This window comes from Microtus ochrogaster, chromosome 1 (assembly GCF_000317375.1).
Source record: "Microtus ochrogaster isolate Prairie Vole_2 chromosome 1, MicOch1.0, whole genome shotgun sequence".
NCBI lineage: Eukaryota > Metazoa > Chordata > Mammalia > Rodentia > Cricetidae > Microtus > Microtus ochrogaster.
In genome coordinates, this window is record NC_022009.1 from 79,368,858 (window position 1) to 79,389,229 (window position 20,372).

The window sequence follows — 20,372 nt, forward strand, 5'->3', positions numbered from 1 at the left end:
AGCAGAAATATACATATAAAAATTGGCCTTAAATTTGTATCAATAGATGGCCAAGATCCATACCAATGCAAACATCTCTGTAGCATAATCCCTTTAAATGTAAACAAATATTTATAAACAATATTTTGGAATTTGGGAATAGTTGCCTAGATTATAGTTTCTGCCTATTGGGGTGCTGTTAATCAGACCTTTTATGGTGTATCCTATGTGCTAAGTTCATCTAAGTCAGCAGTTTGTTGAAGTAATTTTTGTGAGATGTTTACAGCAACCTTTAAGAGGGTCTTGGTGCATCAAATCACATTAGCCTGGAAGAATCTACAGGTTTTCATCCTCTGTGGAAACAAAAGAAGAACATCTTTTCCAAAGCAACATATCCTTAGATCCATATTTTGAAATCAAGATATTGTTAAAGTATATATTGGTTTAGCTTAAAATCCCCAGAATCAAATATCTCTCTGCAGTCAAAAAATTCAAAGAAAACACAATAATATACATAATCCAGATTCTCTGTGTAGTCTCCATCTTTATGTGGCTTTCCTTACTTTATTACTTTCTAGTATTCATAATCTTTGATTATCTGTACTCTGTCTCTTTAAAGACTTTTTGTTATAGACCACTGACTTCTTTTTGTAACTCTCTGTACTTTTTTTCTTCTCTCTCCCAAGCCTACATACATTTTGAAATCATACTGTGTCTCATTTAGAGGTCTTTTTCATCTGAATTTGTCTTTTTTTGCATATTTGAAATCCTTTTCTGACCAGAAAAGTGCTTCTTAAAATGCTAAGCCCTTCTTATGAACTTAATTGGTGCCATTGCTGGGGGAAATACGGCACTTCCTCCTTTCTCCGCCCAGTTTGACATGCCAGAGTAGAGGTCTGCTTAGTGTGAGTCATGCTCACGGCCCCATTTTCAGGCACACAGCAGGTCTATGTTGCCATTAAGCAAGTTTTAGCACTCTGTTCATAAACCCTATTTAAATGTTTGGCCTCCTAAAAGAGCCAGAGGTCATGCTGGTAACATGGCCCTGAAAGCTGGCATTTCAAAGCAGAGTGACATTTTATTTCTGCTACCACTGAATCAGGAAAATCTCTCTTAAAGGAGCCACAGTGTGCTGCCAGCAAGAAAAGCCCATTCGGGGAAAAAAAAATGTAGCTAAACTTTGATTTTTAGTGTCTAGAATTCCTTTGCAAGCTCTCTCAGGTTTTGAGTAGATTTTACTTGGCCACATTGGTGCCAATTTGTTGGAGGAGGGACTGCTTGTTTGTTCCTGGCTGCCCAGCTAGCTTAGACCTGAATTAATCACACAGAAACTGTATTAATTAAATCACTGCTTGGATCATTAGCGCTAGCTTCTTATTGGCTAACTCTGACATCTTAATTTAACCCATTTGTATTAATCTGTATATGGCCATGAGGCTGTGGCTTACCAGAAAAAGTTCTAGGCATCTGTCTCTGGCAGGGCTACATGGCTTCTCTCTGACTCCTCCTTCTTTCTCCCAGCATTCAGTTTGGTTTTCTCCACCTAGCTCTGCTCCCCTATAGCTCTCCTATAGGCCCAAAGCAGTTTCTTTATTCATTAACCAATAAAAGCAACACATCGAAAGAAGGACCTCCCACACCAGCAATGTGGTGATCTGGCCTCCTGTTCTTGGTCTATGCCTTTCCTACCATGATAGAACATGTTCCTTCAAACTGTGAGGCAAACTCTTCCTTCCTTAATTGCTTTGGGGCAGGTGTCTGTCGCAGCAACAAGGAAAGAAACTAATTCCTGTGGTTTTTCTAGAATAGCTGAGTTCTCAAGATGAACTGTTGACTCTGTGCAAAGGCTCTGATAATCCTCAAGCTCAGTTGTTGGCGGTCATAGGAAACTGGGGTCTAGGGGATGTTGGTTACATAGTAAAATGTTTCTAGGGCAGAAAGTGTATTCACACATTCCTGGGACTCATGAATGGTTACCGTACGGAAAGTAAAAGGATAAATGTGAACTAGAATTAGACAAACAGTTGAATGGGGAATAGCAGAAATTTATAAAATTCTGCATATCTAGAAGTGACATGGAGTCCCTTAGAAGCCAGTTTACAGCAACTTCTTTGAGAAAGCAACAGAGTTAACCCTCAATGGAAGCAAATGCGTCGAAATACCCTGATCCCGAAAGAAGTTAACCCAGGAGGTCCTGTCACCTCCTGCATCCTCCCACTTTAGAGTAGAAACCTCTCCCATTACACCCTGTTCATCTTTGTCCTTCGTGTTGAATTTGTTTTGACAGTTACCAGTGTTTCTCGGAGATGAACCCTTGGTCTGTTCCTGTTTACCTTTTTCATTTTGTCACTGGTTACATAATTTTGTCGTTCCCAGTTAGATTCAAAGCCTGGAATGATGTTGGAGTTTGCTTCGTGCTCAGTCAGGGAGACAGACCCAGCTGAGCAGGAAAGTAAATAACTCTCAAAACTGAATGATAAGAACACAGTGTAAAGGTGTCAAAGTGCAAAGTGTTCTATGGTAGGTAAATTTCTTACATCCTTAGAGTCTTTGAAATTGGCTTTCTTATTTTCCCAGTTTTTCTTGTGAAGATATTAAAGCTTAAGAAGGACAATCACAGGGTCAGAAACCCGTGGCATTAGTCACTGTGCCCTGACTCCCCGTGAGGGTAGGACCTTAAGTGGTGAGAGGAGACAAGGCTGAAGGACAGCTGTGGCCTCCTCCGTGATAGCATGGGGATATGCTGTCTGGAATGTTGTTAAGTTTTATGTGTCTTAAATTTATATTATCCTTCAGTATATGCTGACATTTAAAAATTTTAATAAGAATTTTAAAATAATGTATTCAAGGTCTCAGTGGAAAAGCTTAAGTGGAATGTGGATTGTCTGACTGCAAAGCCCAAATATTTAAACAGACCGCACTGCCTTTCATTCTGTAGCTTCTGGGTGCACCAGTTAATATAAAAAACATGGGGCTGAATCTCTTAAATCCTGGCTTATTGTTGTCTATATATTGTCAGTGAATCAGACTAATTCTGGATACAGTGGGAGGTACCCACTGCAGTGGCCACCTTCATCATACATTAAAGAAAGAAAATGCTAACCCTGAGACCCCACCAGCAATTCTGCAGATTGAAGCAGTATTTGATTTTCAGAGTCTAGGTCTGTTGTCAGACAATGATCTGGTACCCAACATTAAGTCCAGAGTTTTCTTTTTTCTTTTGTCTCGTGCCAGCACATGCTTAATTGGACTAGGATTGAAAAAAAAGAGTAGAAAGGAGGCCAACATTTGGTTCTGAATTCATTGTTTCTTTGACCCACCTCAAAAATAAAGAGCAGAAAACAAACAAACAAACAAATTACTCCATAAAACAATGCCCATCAGAAAGGACAACACTGACAAGTGTGAACTCACACGGCCGTTTGGAGAAAAGGACCCAACCGCAGGGTACAGAGCAAGAAGCTTCTCGCTTTGTTTTGTTGTTTGCTGTTGTTTTTCTTTTCCTAGAGGCAAACTTGCAGTACTTTTGAGTTTCTGTACCATTGTGTAGGACACCATCCGGCTGGAGACACTCTACGGGGCAGTTCCAATGAGGTGCCTTTCTCTAAATGTTCGGGATATGCAAGTGATACTTTCTTACACAGAAGAATGTGGGACACAAAAGTTTTCTTTGTACTTCTCAAGGGTCCAGTAAAATACAAGTCTACACAAGTCTGTGTGTGCTGCCACAATGTGTCCAATGGAGCCTTTCACAGAGTATCTGTTTTGACCTCAGACAAATATAGAAAAGTATGGAAATTCCACTAACCCCTTTTCCATAGATGTTGTCCAAGTTTTACAGACAAATAGTCTCCCTGCTTTGTCTGTTGAAATATTTATTTGATGTCATTTGGACTTTGGGAGGTTTTGATCGCAGTCAGGTCACGGTTTTCCTTCCCTTTTGCAGAAGTTGCATAAAACTTCAGGTCAGAGAAGACTACTGTCCCCGTGGTGCTCAGTGTCACTTCCTCAGACATCAGCCAGTGGCCTTACATCCTCCCCGGAGCTGTGCAGAACTTTGCCCTAGTAATGTTGATTTAATCACATACCAGGTTCTCACATCGTTGACCCTCTCAGTCCCCAAAGAGAGACCTCATCTCTCAGGGGGTGATAGACAGTCCAGAATGCATTCATAGACCACACTATGGTAAATGCAACTTTCAGATTCATTTGTAAATACAAGTGAAGCTCAAGGTAAAAATTATTGTTTATTGCATGCCATCAGAATGGGAAAGAACAGAGAGATTGAACAAATACTGTCAACCTGAAACTTGGCTTTGTCTGGTGACGTGAAAGGACTCTCAACAGGCTATTAATGTGGTCATGAGATGATAACAATCTGCCTCTTCTGGAGTGTCATAAGAGGAGAGAGCTTCTCTGCGAAACACTCAGCAAGCATTACCTGTGCAAGACAAGGCTCAGAGATAACACTCTAACTTGTGTTATCTCCTTGTCTTACCGCGTATTCATTCCAAAAGCCCAGAACGTAGACACTCACCCCTATCTCACAGATGTGGAGACTCAGCATAGAGAATTCACAGTTCCCGCCTGCAGGAAGCAGCAGAGAGGTCTTGGGCTGAACCCAAGCAGTCTTCTGCTTCTCAAGTACTGCTTAGCCCTGACCTGAGTACAGATTTCTGCACCGTCTTCACTCAGAGAATGTGACCATGTGCAGACACTAAGGGATGTTCCAGCCTTCGGGCACAGTGATCTCACACAGTGTGGCATGCTTTTTTGCTTGCTGAAATCCCAGTGAAGATCGAGTTTAAACTTTGGAAATGTAACAGAGGGCAGGTTTTTGTCTTTTGCACTTCTTTGCTTGCTATTCTTTGCTTGTTTCAGCATTTTGTTTCTGTAAAATATTTTTACTGTTTGGATATAAGTTTACTGCTTGTTCATCACTTGTTCATCTGGGAAAGTCTATAAAGTGGGGACAGGGCCTGTATTTGTGTTCCTTTCTTCTTTATTCCCAATATCAGTAATACTCAACATACTAATTTAACCACTAATCTCAGACACTAATCCACCAAATAGACACACGGAGTACACAGCCAATGGGAGGGCGAAGCCATAGGCATGCATAGTTACCCATATTGCTCACACTTTATGAAAATTTGAAAAATTTTCCCTTGCTTCAGTCTTTATCTTGAGTCTGTTTATTCCCCTTTCTTCCTCATTTCTCAACAACATATTTTAAGCTATAGCTTATGCATCTTTAAAATCCTTAAACTCCTTCAGTGATAAGGATGGGATGATCACCTCACAGAGCCCCAGAATCAGAGCTGGCAGGAGGAATTCTGTGGGCTGAGAGTTTTTCATATATTGACCTTTCTGACTGCCATGGTGTCTAAAATAGCAGTTGATGAATAGATTTATTGAAATTAAAAGGTGACTTTTTAACAAATTGACCACAGCACTGCAAATTATTCTGCATCTGGCAAATATTGAAGAATTTAATAGTTATTAGGGCCTGAGTTAGCATTAATAAGTTTCCTTCCAGATAATACATTGAAAATGTAAATAAAAGACATATTCAAATATTAATTTAGACATGTTCTACTCACTCAACATTCCTTGGAGCACAGAGAGGAATCAGTACTCATCTCTTCTCTAGATCACGATTATACCTGGCTGCGCATGAAGCCCGGAAGGAGTGTTTTCCTGAGACCCCCACACACTCCCAGGGTTTGGTTTGTGACTAAATCGGCAATGCGTAGCAGGTGGATTCCTGGGGATTCAGGAGCTACTGAGGAAATCCTGGCTCTATGGAAGTTCGATCTCAATAGATCAAAAGGAAAAATCCATGCACTGAGTGGCTGGATGAAAAGGTGGATGCAATTGAAGTATCATTTCTGTCTCTGTGCTGAAATACCCTAACATAAGGCTGCCTTGAGAAGAAAAGGCAGATTCGGCTTACAATTCCGGGTTACATAGTCCACCAGTTCAGGGTTGTCAAGGCAGGAGCTCCAGGAAGCTGCCTGTACCACGGTCAACAACAGAGAACCAGGAACGAATCCATGCTCATGTGCTAAGCGTATATAGTTCATTGCGCATCCAGTGAGTTGGTAGTGCCCACCTACAGGGTGGTTCTTTTCACCTCAAGTAACCCAGTTCTGACAATCCCCTACAAGCAAGTCCCCAGGCTAAGGTACACTAGTGCATCCCCCAGAGACTGTTTCCTGGTGATTCTAGATTGGGCCAAATGGACAAGACTGAAGGTCACAGGAGAAAAGTTACTAAAACTGCATGGCAGGACACAAATGTCTGAAAAATTCAGCTTCAGGTCCAGGAAATGATTTTCTTGGATACAATGTATTCTTTTGAGGGCTGAAAGGTCCTTAGCCTGTAGGAAAAAGACTTCTGAGCAGGAAAGGTTGAAGTCGAGGGCGTCTTTAGTCAACATTTGAACAAACAGAGCAGTGATAATAACAATGATTATGACGATAGTGCCCACAGTAACTAGCACTCTAATTGCAGAGAATCCCTATGAAGATTGTGTTTTACAAATAAAGACTTCGTCACCCTAAAACACCCAGTTTTTAAGAATGATTTATCCTTTTCTTTCTAAGGTCTCAAATAATGACATTTTAAATACTAAAGCAATACTGACTAACATCAACATTTTCTCATAGAGCCGGTCGATGTTATCTGGTATCACAACCTGAGCTATCCTGCTACTGAGTTTCCAGCATCTGCTGGCATAGTGAGAGAAGAGGAAGAATGGAAGGGTGTGTCCGCAGCAAGCTGTTTGGGGTTCCTTCCGGAGCCAGTGTTCTAAGACCGATGCAGGAGTTGCAGGTACTGAACTAGGAAACTTCTTTACGCTGTGCTGCAATAGAAAATAATTCTCTTCTGAATGAAAGAAAATCTTTTTTTTTGCTGGCCTTAAATGCACTCATACTAAGTCTGTAAACGCTTCCCTCCAGAACTCACAGCTGTTCTTGTCAATGCTGATTTGTGGCTATGAGGTTGGTATGACAACCATTTTTCCAAACAATTATGTAACACATGGTTTGGTTGATATGAATCAAAGCTGATAGAAGTAGTTTTTCAATTTCTACTTCTCCGTGTGTGTGTGTGTGTGTGTGTTCATCTTGCAAACCAGAGCAGAGCCCCTGTCTTTCACTCCCCACGTACTCATGTAAACTGTCTCTAGCCTCTCAAGGCAGCTTCTTAACAGGCTTAGTCTGTTCTAACCACAACTAACATCGTTGGCTCAGGATTTTACTAGTCTCCACATTTTAGACATACTTTTAAGAAACATTATCTGAAGTTGAACTTTTTTAAATAGGAGAATGGTCTTTTTAAGACCATGGTTTTGTGGATAAGTAACGGTAGTTATCAAATATTTATTCTGAGTCTTACCTTTGAGCCTAACTTTAAGTTTGGTCCTTGTCCACCATTCTGCTTCCTAACTACACACAAGGAACTGCTTTGTGTATATCTCTCCAAGGAAGTCACTGGGGACCAGAACCAAGTATTGTTAACTGCAGATTCCCACTGCCTATCGTTTGCATGTTCAGCCCAGGATACCTTAAGATTTATTTTTAGAAAAGCATTACTGACTTATTCTTTGACTGATGAGAATTGCCTCTAGGTGTAAGGTGTCAGTTTTCATATCAGCATTAATTCCTCATGGCTATACATATGGGAGGTAGAAGATTAGGAAGTTGGCTTCTCATAACAACAGCCTCCCTTCCATTCTTTCCAACCATAGCTGATGATTCAAGCATTCTGGAACCCGGGTCCTGCTTCACAGCCGGCCACACTTTCTCTCCTCTACAGTAGTAGCGGGTCTCAGCCGTGCACATGTCAAATGCCGCCAGGTACCTGGAGGAAGGGCTTCTCCTATGTACCTTCTTTTATTCTTTTTTTTTTTTTTTTTTTTTTTCGAGACAGGGTTTCTCTGTAGCTTTATTTATTTATTTATTTATTTATTTATTAAAGAGTTCTCCCCCCCCCCCCCCACAGCCTCCCATTTCCCTCCCCCTCCCCCAATCAAGTCCCTCTCCCTCATCAGCTTGAAGAGCAATCAGGGTTCCCTGACCTGTGGGAAGTCCAAGGACTGCCCACCTCCATCCAGGTTTAGTAAGTTGAGCATCCAAACTGCCTAGGCTCCCCCAAAGCCAGTGTGTGCTGTCGGATCAAAAACCCATTGCCATTGTTCTTGAGTTCTCAGTAGTCCTCCTTGTCTGCTATGTAAGTCTCTGTAGCTTTTTGTTCCTGTCCTGGAACTAGCTCTTGTAGACCAGGCTGGCCTCGAACTCACAGAGATCCGCCTGCCTCTGCCTCCCGAGTATCTTCTCTTATTCTGTCACTCCGTCCTCGCTCCCTCTCCTGGATATATAGTTGCAGGGCCAACACCTCTCAATAACACGGTCTCATATCTTGCACACTGGAAAGATTCTTCCACATGCCGTCTGCTTCTCTGCAGAGTGCCCCACCCAAAGAAGCTATTTCCCTTCTTTGAAGTCTGATATTTTCCAGGAAGCAGTACATGTTTTGTTATTCTCTTGAGATGAAGCTGTTCTTCCAAAATGAAGGGAATCACATTCCCGTAGGTCCACAGACCTCTTCCAGACTCCACCACCTCAATGCTTGTGTGCTATGCCTCACTGAGTCTGCCCACTGAGAATCATGTTCTTTGCTGCACTGCTCATGACTGTGTCCTTCTGAGCATTTAACAGGGATCCTGGAAAATGTCCTGTGGTCTCCCTTTCTTTCTTACGGCTGTAATCATTATTTAGGTGAAGTCCAAACATCCTTCCTCATCCTCATGAAGAAGTGATCGATCTTATAAAGTATTTTCTGTATTTCAGCAGTAGCATTCAGGTTTATTTGCTTCAACTCATGACTGGCTAGGACACTCCCCAAGCCTGTGCAAGTAAAGCTGATGCCGTCACCAAAGCGTCTTTTCTCCCTGAAGAGCCCTCTGTGCCCCCATCAGGATCTGCACCTCTCTGCCGAATCTCCCTTTCTACAAGCCCGGACACTCTCACTGGCTTCTCCTTCATCCGAGGTGTAATTTCATCTATTCTCTCACAGATATGCAGTCTCATCCCTTCTGCAAAGGTTGTGTGCCCTCTACACACGGACTCCTCAGCCAGGATCGCACTGTGCTGTCTCATCCTCGTGGATGGTAAGTATTTAAAGACTCATGCTCCGTTATGGACCTCAGTCCTGAGAAAGATACCTGCTCTCCAAGTTCAGATCTTCCTTGATGTCCCCTACTGTTTGGTCGGATTGGTTTTACCTTCAATCCCCTCCACAGCAACTCTGATCTTACTGATACTCAGCTCCTTCATGTTTCATGTTCTAGTTCCCACTCGACACATAGCTTTACATACAGTTTTCTGGATATCATGGACTTTGTAGGATTTTAATTCTTTTAACATACATGTTTTGTGTGTTTGAGAGAGAAACTTTTTTTTTGTTTTGTTTTTGTTTTTTATTTTGTTTTTGTTTTTCGAGACAGGGTTTCTCTGTGGCTTTGGAGCCTGTCCTGGAACTAGCTCTTGTAGACCAGGCTGGTCTCGAACTCACAGAGATCCGCCTGCCTCTGCCTCCCGAGTGCTGGGATTAAAGGTGTGCGCCACCACCGCCCGGCTGGTGTTTTCCTTTTGTACTTACCTGACGTCACACACACACACACACACACACACACACACACACACACACAAACACATGCACTGAAATAGAAAGAGACCACATAAGTTTTTCTCAAGACATTTACTAATTCACAATGTAACACCTGAAAAGAGTGGGGGCTGGTCAGCGGAGAACCAGAGCAGGAAAGTGGGCTTAGACACAGAGCAGATGAGGGCTGATGTCCCTGTAATGCTCCAGAGTAGAAGAGTCTATCCAAATACACGAGATGATGAAAGCCTGGTGTGTTTGCCCTCGGAGGCTGTGGCATGAAAATAGATGTCCCTTGCTTTGCTCTGAGAACCATCACTGCCCTCTGCCAGTCACACATTCCAAGGCTCATGGATCATATGTTCCCTCTTGCTGGGTAGTAAACGTTAAACACCGGTTCACACAAAGAACAGACAACACGTTTGATAATTCATCAGCAGTGGCAAAGCCGACTGTCTCCATGCAACGCAAATGGATTTGGCTTCCAAGTGGCTGCTCTCAAAATTTCAGCCCACTTGAATTTTGTTGCTCTGTTTGTAGAGTGAGGGTAAATGGTAAGTTATTTCCCCCGTACAGGTATCAGTCTTCCCACACCAACAGTAGAAAGGGCCTCTCCTCCGCTGCTCTGTTGTGGCATCACCCATGCTGTTGGTGATGTGTCTGTGTGTGTACCTGGGTTTATGTGTTCAGTGTCAGCCCCGCCCTCTTGATTCGCGCTACTCTGTAGGAAGCCGTGATATCTGGTGCTACAAGTTCTACAGTGTTGTTCTTCCTTGGCTGGGCCTCTTCCACATCTCCTTGCATTTCAAAACCAGTTCAGCAGCAATTGTGACATTTTAATGTCCTTGGATTGTTAATGCCTTCTTATCATCTACTGCAGTAAAATATAAACATGTCAGCATGAAGTATGAAATGCCTTTGTAGCCTGGCTCTAGCTTCTTGTCTGGTCACATTTCTGACCATTCTCCTCCTTTCCTGTATACAATCTATAGTAATTCCAAGTGAATTGCTACGCCTGTGAGCTTATTGTTAGGAAGGCAGCGCATGTTTTTATGTTTTTGCGCATTCTTTTCCCCTCCTTTAAAAAAAAACAGATCCTCCCGTGCTGTCTGCCTGGAACACTCACATTTATCGTCCAGATCCTCTGTGTTCATGCTGAATAAGACAATGGCCAGCACACGGATGGCCAAAGTCTATTACTCTCTGTACATGTCCCCATAACAAATAGCACATCATATTACAGTACCACAAGACACTAATTGTAAAGTTTTGCTTATTTATTTTTTGTGTCAGGTCTCTGTCTCAGTCTGGTCTCAAACTCCTGATCTTCCTGCCTCCTCTTTCTGAGCAATGGGATTCAAAGTGTGTACTACCGTGATCAGTGTGTGTGGTGATGGGGCTAGCTCTCTGACCCTCACACGCGCGCCTCATGCACATAGGAAGGTGGGCTCTACCAACTGTGCTATATCCCTAGCTCAAACTACTAAATCCTGGCAAGCATCTCATGACAGTCTTTTAGACTATCCCAAATATGTGGTCAGTAGGATAACTGAAACAAACTATTTGCAAACATACGCCAAATAAAAAGCATTAGCATAAATTACCACACTATAAATAATAAACCAATTACTATGGTAAACATGACATCGTTGGACAAAATTATTTTATGGTTGCAAGTGACCTTCTCCTTTATCTAATCAACATTGTAAATTCTTAAGGCTCTATCCCAATACAGGGTACCCTTCAAAATGCGAGTGCCAGTAACATTGCTATATCATGAGAAACAAGGAAACACTGGCCCCCGAAAATACCAACTGCCTGCATGACTAACAAACCATAAAAAAGATCTATTCATTGTGTGTCTATGTGAAGTAAGTCATTAAAATATTACAGAAGAGCACATCAAAGCACTCGCTGGCTGATCTAATCTGAGTCTAGCTACAGATGCCAGCAGGATCCCATCACTTCCCCTGCCTCTCTAGTTATCTTGGGTAAATCGCCTTTAGAATGGTCTGTCAAAGAGGCTTTATTTATGTGTTGCTCAGGGAGAAAATATCTCTTCAGAATATCTTCAGTCATAATTATAAGACATGTATTTCTGTCCATTGGAAAAATATTACAGTAGGATAGAACAGTGAGACAGAAGAGGGCTTTTGAGGCGTGTCAGTCAGAATTGGAATTGCAGCTCCGGGACATGTAGACTGAGAACGCTTTTTCTCTTTACGTGAGTGTCTCCCTTCTGCCGCCCCTTCTGTGGGATGTTGTCAGAACTACAGAATGTATAGATGGTGCCCACAGGTGTGACAGTGTGACAGTGGGCAATGAGAACCATCCTGTTCTCCTGGTTTTGTGGGAGTGGGTGTGGCTGCTGAGGAAATTGAACGTCGCAGTGAGAAAGGGGATTGCTGGGCGATGCGAGGTGAGAGACACAGATGGTTTAACAGTTCCGCAAGCAGCTCCGGGCTTAGAAACCGGGAGTGTTTATCTTGGAGATGAAAGAACTGATGGAGAACTATGTATAAGATGGCTGGGTACAGTTTCCCGTGACTAACTTGTGCATATAGTGTAAGACAAAGGAAGTTTGGGTAAAGAGAGGTCCTCTTAAAGAGAAAGTGGGTATCAAGAAGAAACACGTAACCCTGAAATCAACAGCTGACTCTGTGGCTGAGCCTTGGAGAGAAAAGAACAAGTCAGAAAGAATGGTTGGGTTAGCATGGCCAGGCTATTCTATGATATTGGAAAATAAAGCCATACCATGAAACCCTAACTTACAACTGTTTTTCTTTTAAATTTCAATGGCTCTTCACGAAAATCTGAAAATCACAGGTCCTAATGAACTTAGAGAGGAAATACTGCACCAATGCCAGGATCAACTCACATCCGCTCTTTTGGCTGTTGGAAAGCTACTAAATTTGCATCCATGTCATCTGAATAGTAATGAACCTAAAAGCTTTCTGCTTCAGAATGAATGCCACAGTGATTTTGTCGGGTATAGATCTGTCCTTCCCGGCACAGTCTGCCCATTTATGTCCACATCCTCATGATGAGCTCCAACACTTACTAAAGCCAAGACATTTGCAGGAGGGAGAGCTCACCACTAACTCCAAACTCAAGGGATGTTAACAAATATTGCTCTGAAAATCCCATGACTATGAAAGTAATTCTTACTGAAAACACAGAACAAAGCAAACATCCTTAGGTTTGTTTCTTTATAGTCATGGAAGGAGCAGAGTGTATGAAAAGGGAGCTTCAAGGGTGCCCCTCCCAAGAAACTTTAATATCCACTTGGCATACCGTAGAATTATCTGAGAATCTCAACTGAGGAAATGCCTAGATCAGAATGGTCCATGGGGAGATTGTCGTGATTGTCCACTGATGTAAGAGGATGACCCAGTCCACTGTGGGTGCACTAGCCCTAGCCAGGAGGTCCTGAACTGAGTAAGAAACCTGGCTGAGTGTAAGCTCGCCTGCAAGCCATCTAGTGCGGATCATGTCTCCTGCTGTGCTCCTTTGTGCCTTGAGTTCCTTAACTAGAAGTGTAGAATGCCAAACAAGTCTGCCTTAAAGTTTCTGCTTTGAGTTCCTACCTTGATTCCTCTCACTGATGAACTATGACCCAGACTTGTAACCAAGTCCTCTCCTTCCCTAAATTTATCCTAGTTGGGGTATTTTATCAGGGCAACAGAAATGAAGAACAATGCTGTCATTAGTCTCTGCATAAATTCTTCCAAACTCCACGAAGTTTCAAATGTTTCCCAGGTGTGGTAGCATGGAAGGAAAGACAAAGAACAATTTTAAATCTTTAATCATGTGTTTGTGTGGATGTGCTTGTGGATGTGCATATGAATGCAGATGCCTGCAGAGGTCAGAGGTGTTAGATCTCCCTGCAGCTGGAGTTACAGGTAGTTGTGAGCAGCTTGACATGGGTGCCGAGAACTGAACAGAGGCCCTCTAGAAGATTAGTGAAGGAGATCCTTAATCATTGGGCCAGCTCTGTAGCCACAGAAAAAGCACTTTTAGTCAGTGCACAGATATAAACAATAAGTTTAATTATTTACTGCATTTTCCCTTTAAGTATGCATTTAAAAATATTTTCCATAGTATAAAAAATCTTTTTTTTAATAAAATCCTTTTTTTATTGATAAAAGGAAAAAAAAACAAGTTTCCACCTCCTCCCAGCCTCCCATTTCCCTCCCCCTCCTCCCACCCTTCTCCTCCTCCCCCCACTCCTCTCCCTCTCCCTCTCCAGACCAATGGGCAGTCAGGGTTCCCTGCCCTGTGGTAAGTCCTAGGTCCTCCCACCTCCGTCCATATTTAGGAAGGTGAACATCCAAACTGGCTAGGCTCCCACAAAGCCAGCACATTACGTAGGATCAAAACCCCGTGCCATTGTCCTTAGCTTCTCATCAGTCCTTTGTTCGCCATGTTCAGAGAGACCAGTTATATCCCATGCTTTTTCCGTCACAGTCCAGCTGGCCTTGGTGAGCTCCCAATAGATCAGCTCAAGCCTTTACTGATGTTTTCTCTCTCTGTGTGGTATGTCTCTGTGTGTTTGTGTGCATACTGAGTGTTTTCCTCTGTTACACTCCACTATATTTTTGAGACAGTGCCTCTCATTGAATCCGGAGCACACTGGCTCACCTGGCTGACCTCTGAGTTCTTTCTGAGCCTGTCTCATGCACTAGGATTGTGGACAGTGCCACTACACCTGACTTTCACAAGGGTGATCTGAACTTCTTGATTGCATGGTCTGCGGCTCCTTATTGATGGAGATACATCTCTTGCCCTACTCATATAACATAATTTTTATTGCTGATCTCAATCTCATTTTCCATGTGGAAGAATGACTTTTCAGCAGTCAATCACATTACTGAGGATTTTCTGTTTTTATAACATAATATAGAATTCCTTCACTGCACTAATATCTGCCCAGAAAACTCATTTTTCTTCCTTTGGAAATATTCAAGAACATGTGTTGTAGAGGACATCTAGAAGCAAAAAAAAAAAAAAGAACAAAATCTTCCCCGCCATTGGTAATGTGTCTCTCCAGATGCCTTCACCTCGTAGAAGCTAGCATGATGGGGAGAGAGGAATCAGTTAAATAAACTATTTATTACACCACAGTTCAGAAATGAAGATTTCCTTTTAGGGAATTAAATGTTATTTCTGCTCTTTTCTGGACGGCACAGTACCTTTGAAAGTCAATACTGTCTCAGGCAATCTTAGCTTTAGTAAGCATTATTTTTACTACGCCTTGTTTCAATATCATCCATTGTTCTTAAAAGCATGCTGTTTGTGTAACTTTCAATATTGGCTTGTTTGGTGCTTTACTCATCCCTAAAACTAAAACGACTAGATAACTAAACACAGGGAAGTATTTGGGGGCTCCTTTAATATCAAATTTTCAATTTCGTACATCTGGGAAGGGTGGAAATTATCGGGCTAACGCTTGACACTAATACATTTTCAGAAAGAAATTTCCTTGTATGCTTACACATTTCTTCAGCTTTTCCACTTTCTGTGACATTTAACTGTAAGCATTCATGATTTACAGTGCCCTGAAATCCTCCCAAAGAGTGACTGCAGAAGATGAACATCTCAGAAGTAAACTCATGGGCGAGTAAAGTGTGATTCATATTGCAATAATGGATTAATATCAGAAGAGATGCTTCCTAAAATCACCCCCACAGAACGATGATGACGGTGTGTGGGTGTGTTCCCATGCACACACGCGCCTGTGTGTCTTGGGTTTGCTTGCTCCATCTGCAGCATAGCCGTACTTAGCAATTCTACTGGGTGTGTTTTCATGCGCACACGTGCCTGTGCATCTTAGGTTTGCTTGCTCTATACCAGCAATTCTGGGTGTGTTCCCATGCGCACACACGCCTGTGTGTCTTGGGTTTGCTCACTCTGTCTGCAGCATAGCTGCACCAGCAATTCTGCATTCTTTACGATAAGGGTCTTGCAAAGCAGGACCTCTGAATTCTACTAGGCTTACATTTCTGCCTCATCATTTATCAGATTTATCAGTTTATGCAAGTCATTTCCTAAACATCAGTTCCCTCTGCTACAGGCAGTCAACAGTCTAGTGGTGACTTCTCTGATTGACAGAGCTTGAGTAAAAATAAGGCTTTCACGTGTTTACTTAGTGCAGTGTCTCTGGTACAGTAACCAATCACAACTGCTATAACTTCAATCATTATTACTATGGATACTCTTTGAATACCTTTGAAATCGTTTTAAAAGAAAGCTTTAGCCTTTTCATGATGATGATGAGCATGTACTCTGATTAAAAGCTTTGTGGAGCCCATAGTGAGGCTGGGCTAGGGTCAGAGAAGAGACTGGGTGCCTGTTAGCATGCATGGACTGGGTGCCTGTTAGCATGCGTGGACTGGGAGTCTGTTAGCATGCAAAGACTGGGTGCCTGTTAGCATGCATCTCTTGGCTTCTCTGAGCAACTATGAGCTCCCCTGGGCTGTTCTCTGTGCAAGCATAAACCCTGGGCCTAGCAAACTGAAAACTCACGTCCTAAACAAAGGGAGACACGGTTGTCACAAGCAAACATCTCAACTAAACCTAACGAAATGTTGCCACCTGGGACCTCCATGGGATTTAGAGAAAACACAACTTTGAACATTTTAGAGATTATCTAAAATGTCAGAGTAAGCATCACTAAATGCTATTTTCTGAGCAATGGAGTCTTGAAACTCTTTTCCTCAGCAAATCCTCTCCTGATACAGAAATGTCAGAAGCCAAATGAGGATGATGAACACTCTGATTTAAAAGTCATGGACAGCGTCACTGCGATGGGGACAACTGGACTTTCAGACAGACTTGACCTGCTCAGTTTGCATCTCTCTCTCTGTTCTATCTCCACATTCCCCAATTCCCATCCATGTTTGCTCGTGGCTTCTGTGCGGTTGCAATGAGCAAAGCTTATCTGCAGGAAGGAAGCTGGGGTTGCAAGGACTGTGAAAGAACTCGGGTTGAGCACAGCAGCAGCGGGTGACACAGATAAGTTTGGGTCCAAGCGGCATGCTCAGGGTGGGCCGTGTCACATGCGGACAGGAAGATGGGGAGCCCCTTCTTGGGACAGGATTGACAATTTCAATGCAGGAAGAGCTAGGCATTCAGCAGCAGGATCTTTGGGTGGGAAGTCCTGTTTAGCTACGCAGGTTAGAAGCATATGAGGCCAGCCCTGCAGACTGTCCTCTCTTCCTCTTTTAGCCCTTCTCCTTCCTGTTTATAAAAACACGCTCAATGGAGTTGGGAGGTACTCATGATGGTTGCCTTAATCCCAAACCAATTTTTAAAAGTATTTACTTTATTACTATGTTTTGAGAATTTCATATATAAATGCTGTATTAACCCCATCTCTACCCTTTCACCATGAGTACACTTCCTGTGTATCCCCCAACTCCCTCCCAACTCCACGCATACATATGTTTCCACAAGTACAGTCTGCTGGGTTCATTTAGTGATGCTCATATGTGCGTGTGTTAGGGGTCACCACTCGGAACTATATAACATATTAGGGGCTCATCCCTGGAGAGGAATGATTCTCCTCCTCTCAGCAGCCATTAATTGCCCATGAGTTTCATCTAGGGGTGCGTGGGGCCTCGCCAAAACTCTTCTGTCCACGTTGGGGTACCCAGCTCTGTTGTCATCACACAGATCTTGCTGAGGTGAACACAGTGTTAGACTCCATGGCTGTTGCTCCCTGTCGTAGGCCGATGACAGCATCAAATCCTGTAGCAGACATCCTGTGCCTCCGTGTGCCCTGAGCCCTCAACCCAGGGGTTGTGGTGAAGATGTGTCAAGTAGACATGAGTATCTCTGTTAACCACGTGTTGCATGAATACATAAGAAGGAATAACCCTGGAAATTTCCTCTTTGTGATTATGTATTGTGTTTGTCTGCCACGGCCTGGGCGTGCAGGTCAGAGTGCAACTGGTAGGAGCTGAGTCTCCCCTCTTACTCTGAGGCTCTTGAGACTGATCCTCCGCCTTGGCAGCAGGCCTTTCAGCCACTGAGGCCCCACTAGGAGTTATTTATCTCCGACAAGTACAGACGTGGGAAAAAGGAGCCATCAGTTTCTCGTTGTAGTATTATTTGATTCAGTAACTTTAAAGACCATTGGAAAATGTAAGCATTGTTCTTTTACAGGGTACAGTTCAGTAAACCACACAAGTCAACTTGTGCGACTCGTAACATTCCTGGAATGTTTAAGTCACGTGTCCTTCTGAAAGCCATCCGAACGGAAACTGGCGCGAGAGAAATACATGGGGGCCGGGGGGGACGACACACACACATGTGCATGTCCATTCAATAACTTCAGGTTAAATCCTTGCTTTGAAATGAGACTTCTGGTACATGATACACTAAAATTACTTATTCTGCAGGTTTCAAAGAGAGATTTTGAAAGCAAAGTGACAAATTTTTAGTGCATGGAATCACTTTACCATGTTAATGACTTAAAATAAGCTAAAGCCAGATCACAGGTGGTCACATGACTTATCTCTTTACTGCTCTCGTGAAGAATTTCCAAGGACTGCAGGGAACACTTCACACACATAACCGTTCCTAGATTCCTTTTAAAGAAAGTATGTATTTTCCCAGAATGCCAAAATAAATGTTCCGCTCCCAGAAGAGCCGATTTCTTGGTTTCATTTTAAGTTCACCCCCCCCAAACAATTTCCATTTGCTTTGCATTAAATCAGCATCTGATCGAGCACCCATGCATTGGTCCAGGTGGTAAGCGCCTGTGGCAGGCTAAAGGGTTCCTATGTAATCAGGGGTGACTGAGCTCTCCAGATGTATCTCTTCTTCTTGTAGAGTAAACCAAACTCTCAGTTTCCATATAAACTCGGACCTTGGAGTGCATGCTGCCCATGCAGGATTTGCACGGTGGTGCCCCTCTTTCTACTGTTGCACTGTGAGAGCGGCTCAGATTGGCCCCTGCATTATGCGGTCAGGAGCTGAGCCTTCCATTCTGCTGCCCTGCTCTCCCACCTATGATCACGTCCTGTTTTGTAAGACTCTAGTCTTCAGTTGTTGAGCTTTTACTAACACAAAATGATCTTCTGTAAACCAGCTACTGCTAAAGTATGGCTTTTCAAATTTCACATCACTTCATGTTAACCGTCTAGTGTTCTCTCATTAGCTGGTGTCATGGGACACACAGAAAGACAGATTTAATTTTGCAAAGATAAGTACCAAGTTTTTAAATTTCTTTTACTTTTGAGATTAAAATTACTCCATTTTTCTCTTCCCTTTTTTTCTTCAAACCTTCTCTCTACAGCTCTGTGCTCTCTTTCAAATTCATAACCTCCTTTTTCATCAACTATAATTAGTTACATGCATACACACGCACACACACACCTGCACACACGCACACACATACGCACACACACATACATACACAGGTACAAACACATGCACACCTCTAAATATAACTTGCTCAAGCTGTATACTGTTACTTGCATGCATATGTTTTCAGGACCTTCCATCCAGTATTGGATAACCAATTGGTGTGTTTTTCCTTGCAGAAGACTGGTCTCCCATTATCAGCAACTCTTAATTGCCTGTAGTACTTTATGTAGGCTTGAGGCCTCTTGGCCTTATCCTAAAGCGAGATTTTGTTTAGCATTTAGCAAACGGTAGTATACTTTTTGGATTTTTACTTTATTTATTTATTTATTTATTTATTTATTTATTTATTTATTTATATATTTTAGGTTAAGGGTTCATTGAAAGTTTTTTTTTTTAAAGCAACTATAAGAATTAGTGTGCTGTAGGCTTGCACAGTGGGAGGCATTCGGGGCTGATGTCTTTTTTTTTTATAAAGACAATTATATTAAATTCTGAAAGCTAGAAAGCTCAGATTACTTTATCCTCAGCTTGTAGTTTGTCCTGGTTCATTTCAACTGTCAACTGGACTTAGAATCGCTTGGGAAGAGAGTTTTGGGAAGGCATTATCTAGATCTTGTTGGCCTGTGGGCGTGTCTGGAGAAGCTATGCCATGATGGCTAATGGATGGAGAAAGGCCTAGCACACTGTGGGTGGTAGCATTCTCTAGACAGGGGTCCAGAATAGCATCCGAGAGAAGAGAGTGAGCTGAGGGCCAGCAAGTGGGAAAGACTGATGGACGATCCACACATTGTCCTCTCTCTGTGCTTGACAATGTCACCTTAAGATCCTGTCCTGATTTCCTGCAATAATGGACTATCCTTAGAATTGTAAACCAATTAAGCCCTTTATTTCCTAATTACTTTCCATCAGAGTATTTGTCAGAGCAAAAGAAATGAAAATATGTCTTTCCCTTTCTGCTTCTAATAAACATTGAACCATTTCCTCCAAAGGCCCCTGGTTCATTTTTCTGCAAAATAATACTAGAAACGTTTTTGGTCAACACTGGAGTAAAATGTGTCTGTCTTCTTTAATGCATGAGGCAAGGAAACAAGCGCATACATTTTAAACTACAAATTTGTTGTTAGGGTTTTAGTTCAGTACTAATAACACAACGTCACAACGCTGCTTGATTTTCTCCTGCTGCCCCCTCTCCCCCTAGTCCCTCAAATCTTGATTGCCTATGAAGTCCTAACGCTTTTCACTTCTGTGCTTGCCCTGACTGGGTCTGTTTGGCTTTGTCCCACAGTGGCCCTGGTGGGATTGGAAGCAAGTACAAGAAAGAGGCCGGGGTTCCTCCTCTTCCTCCA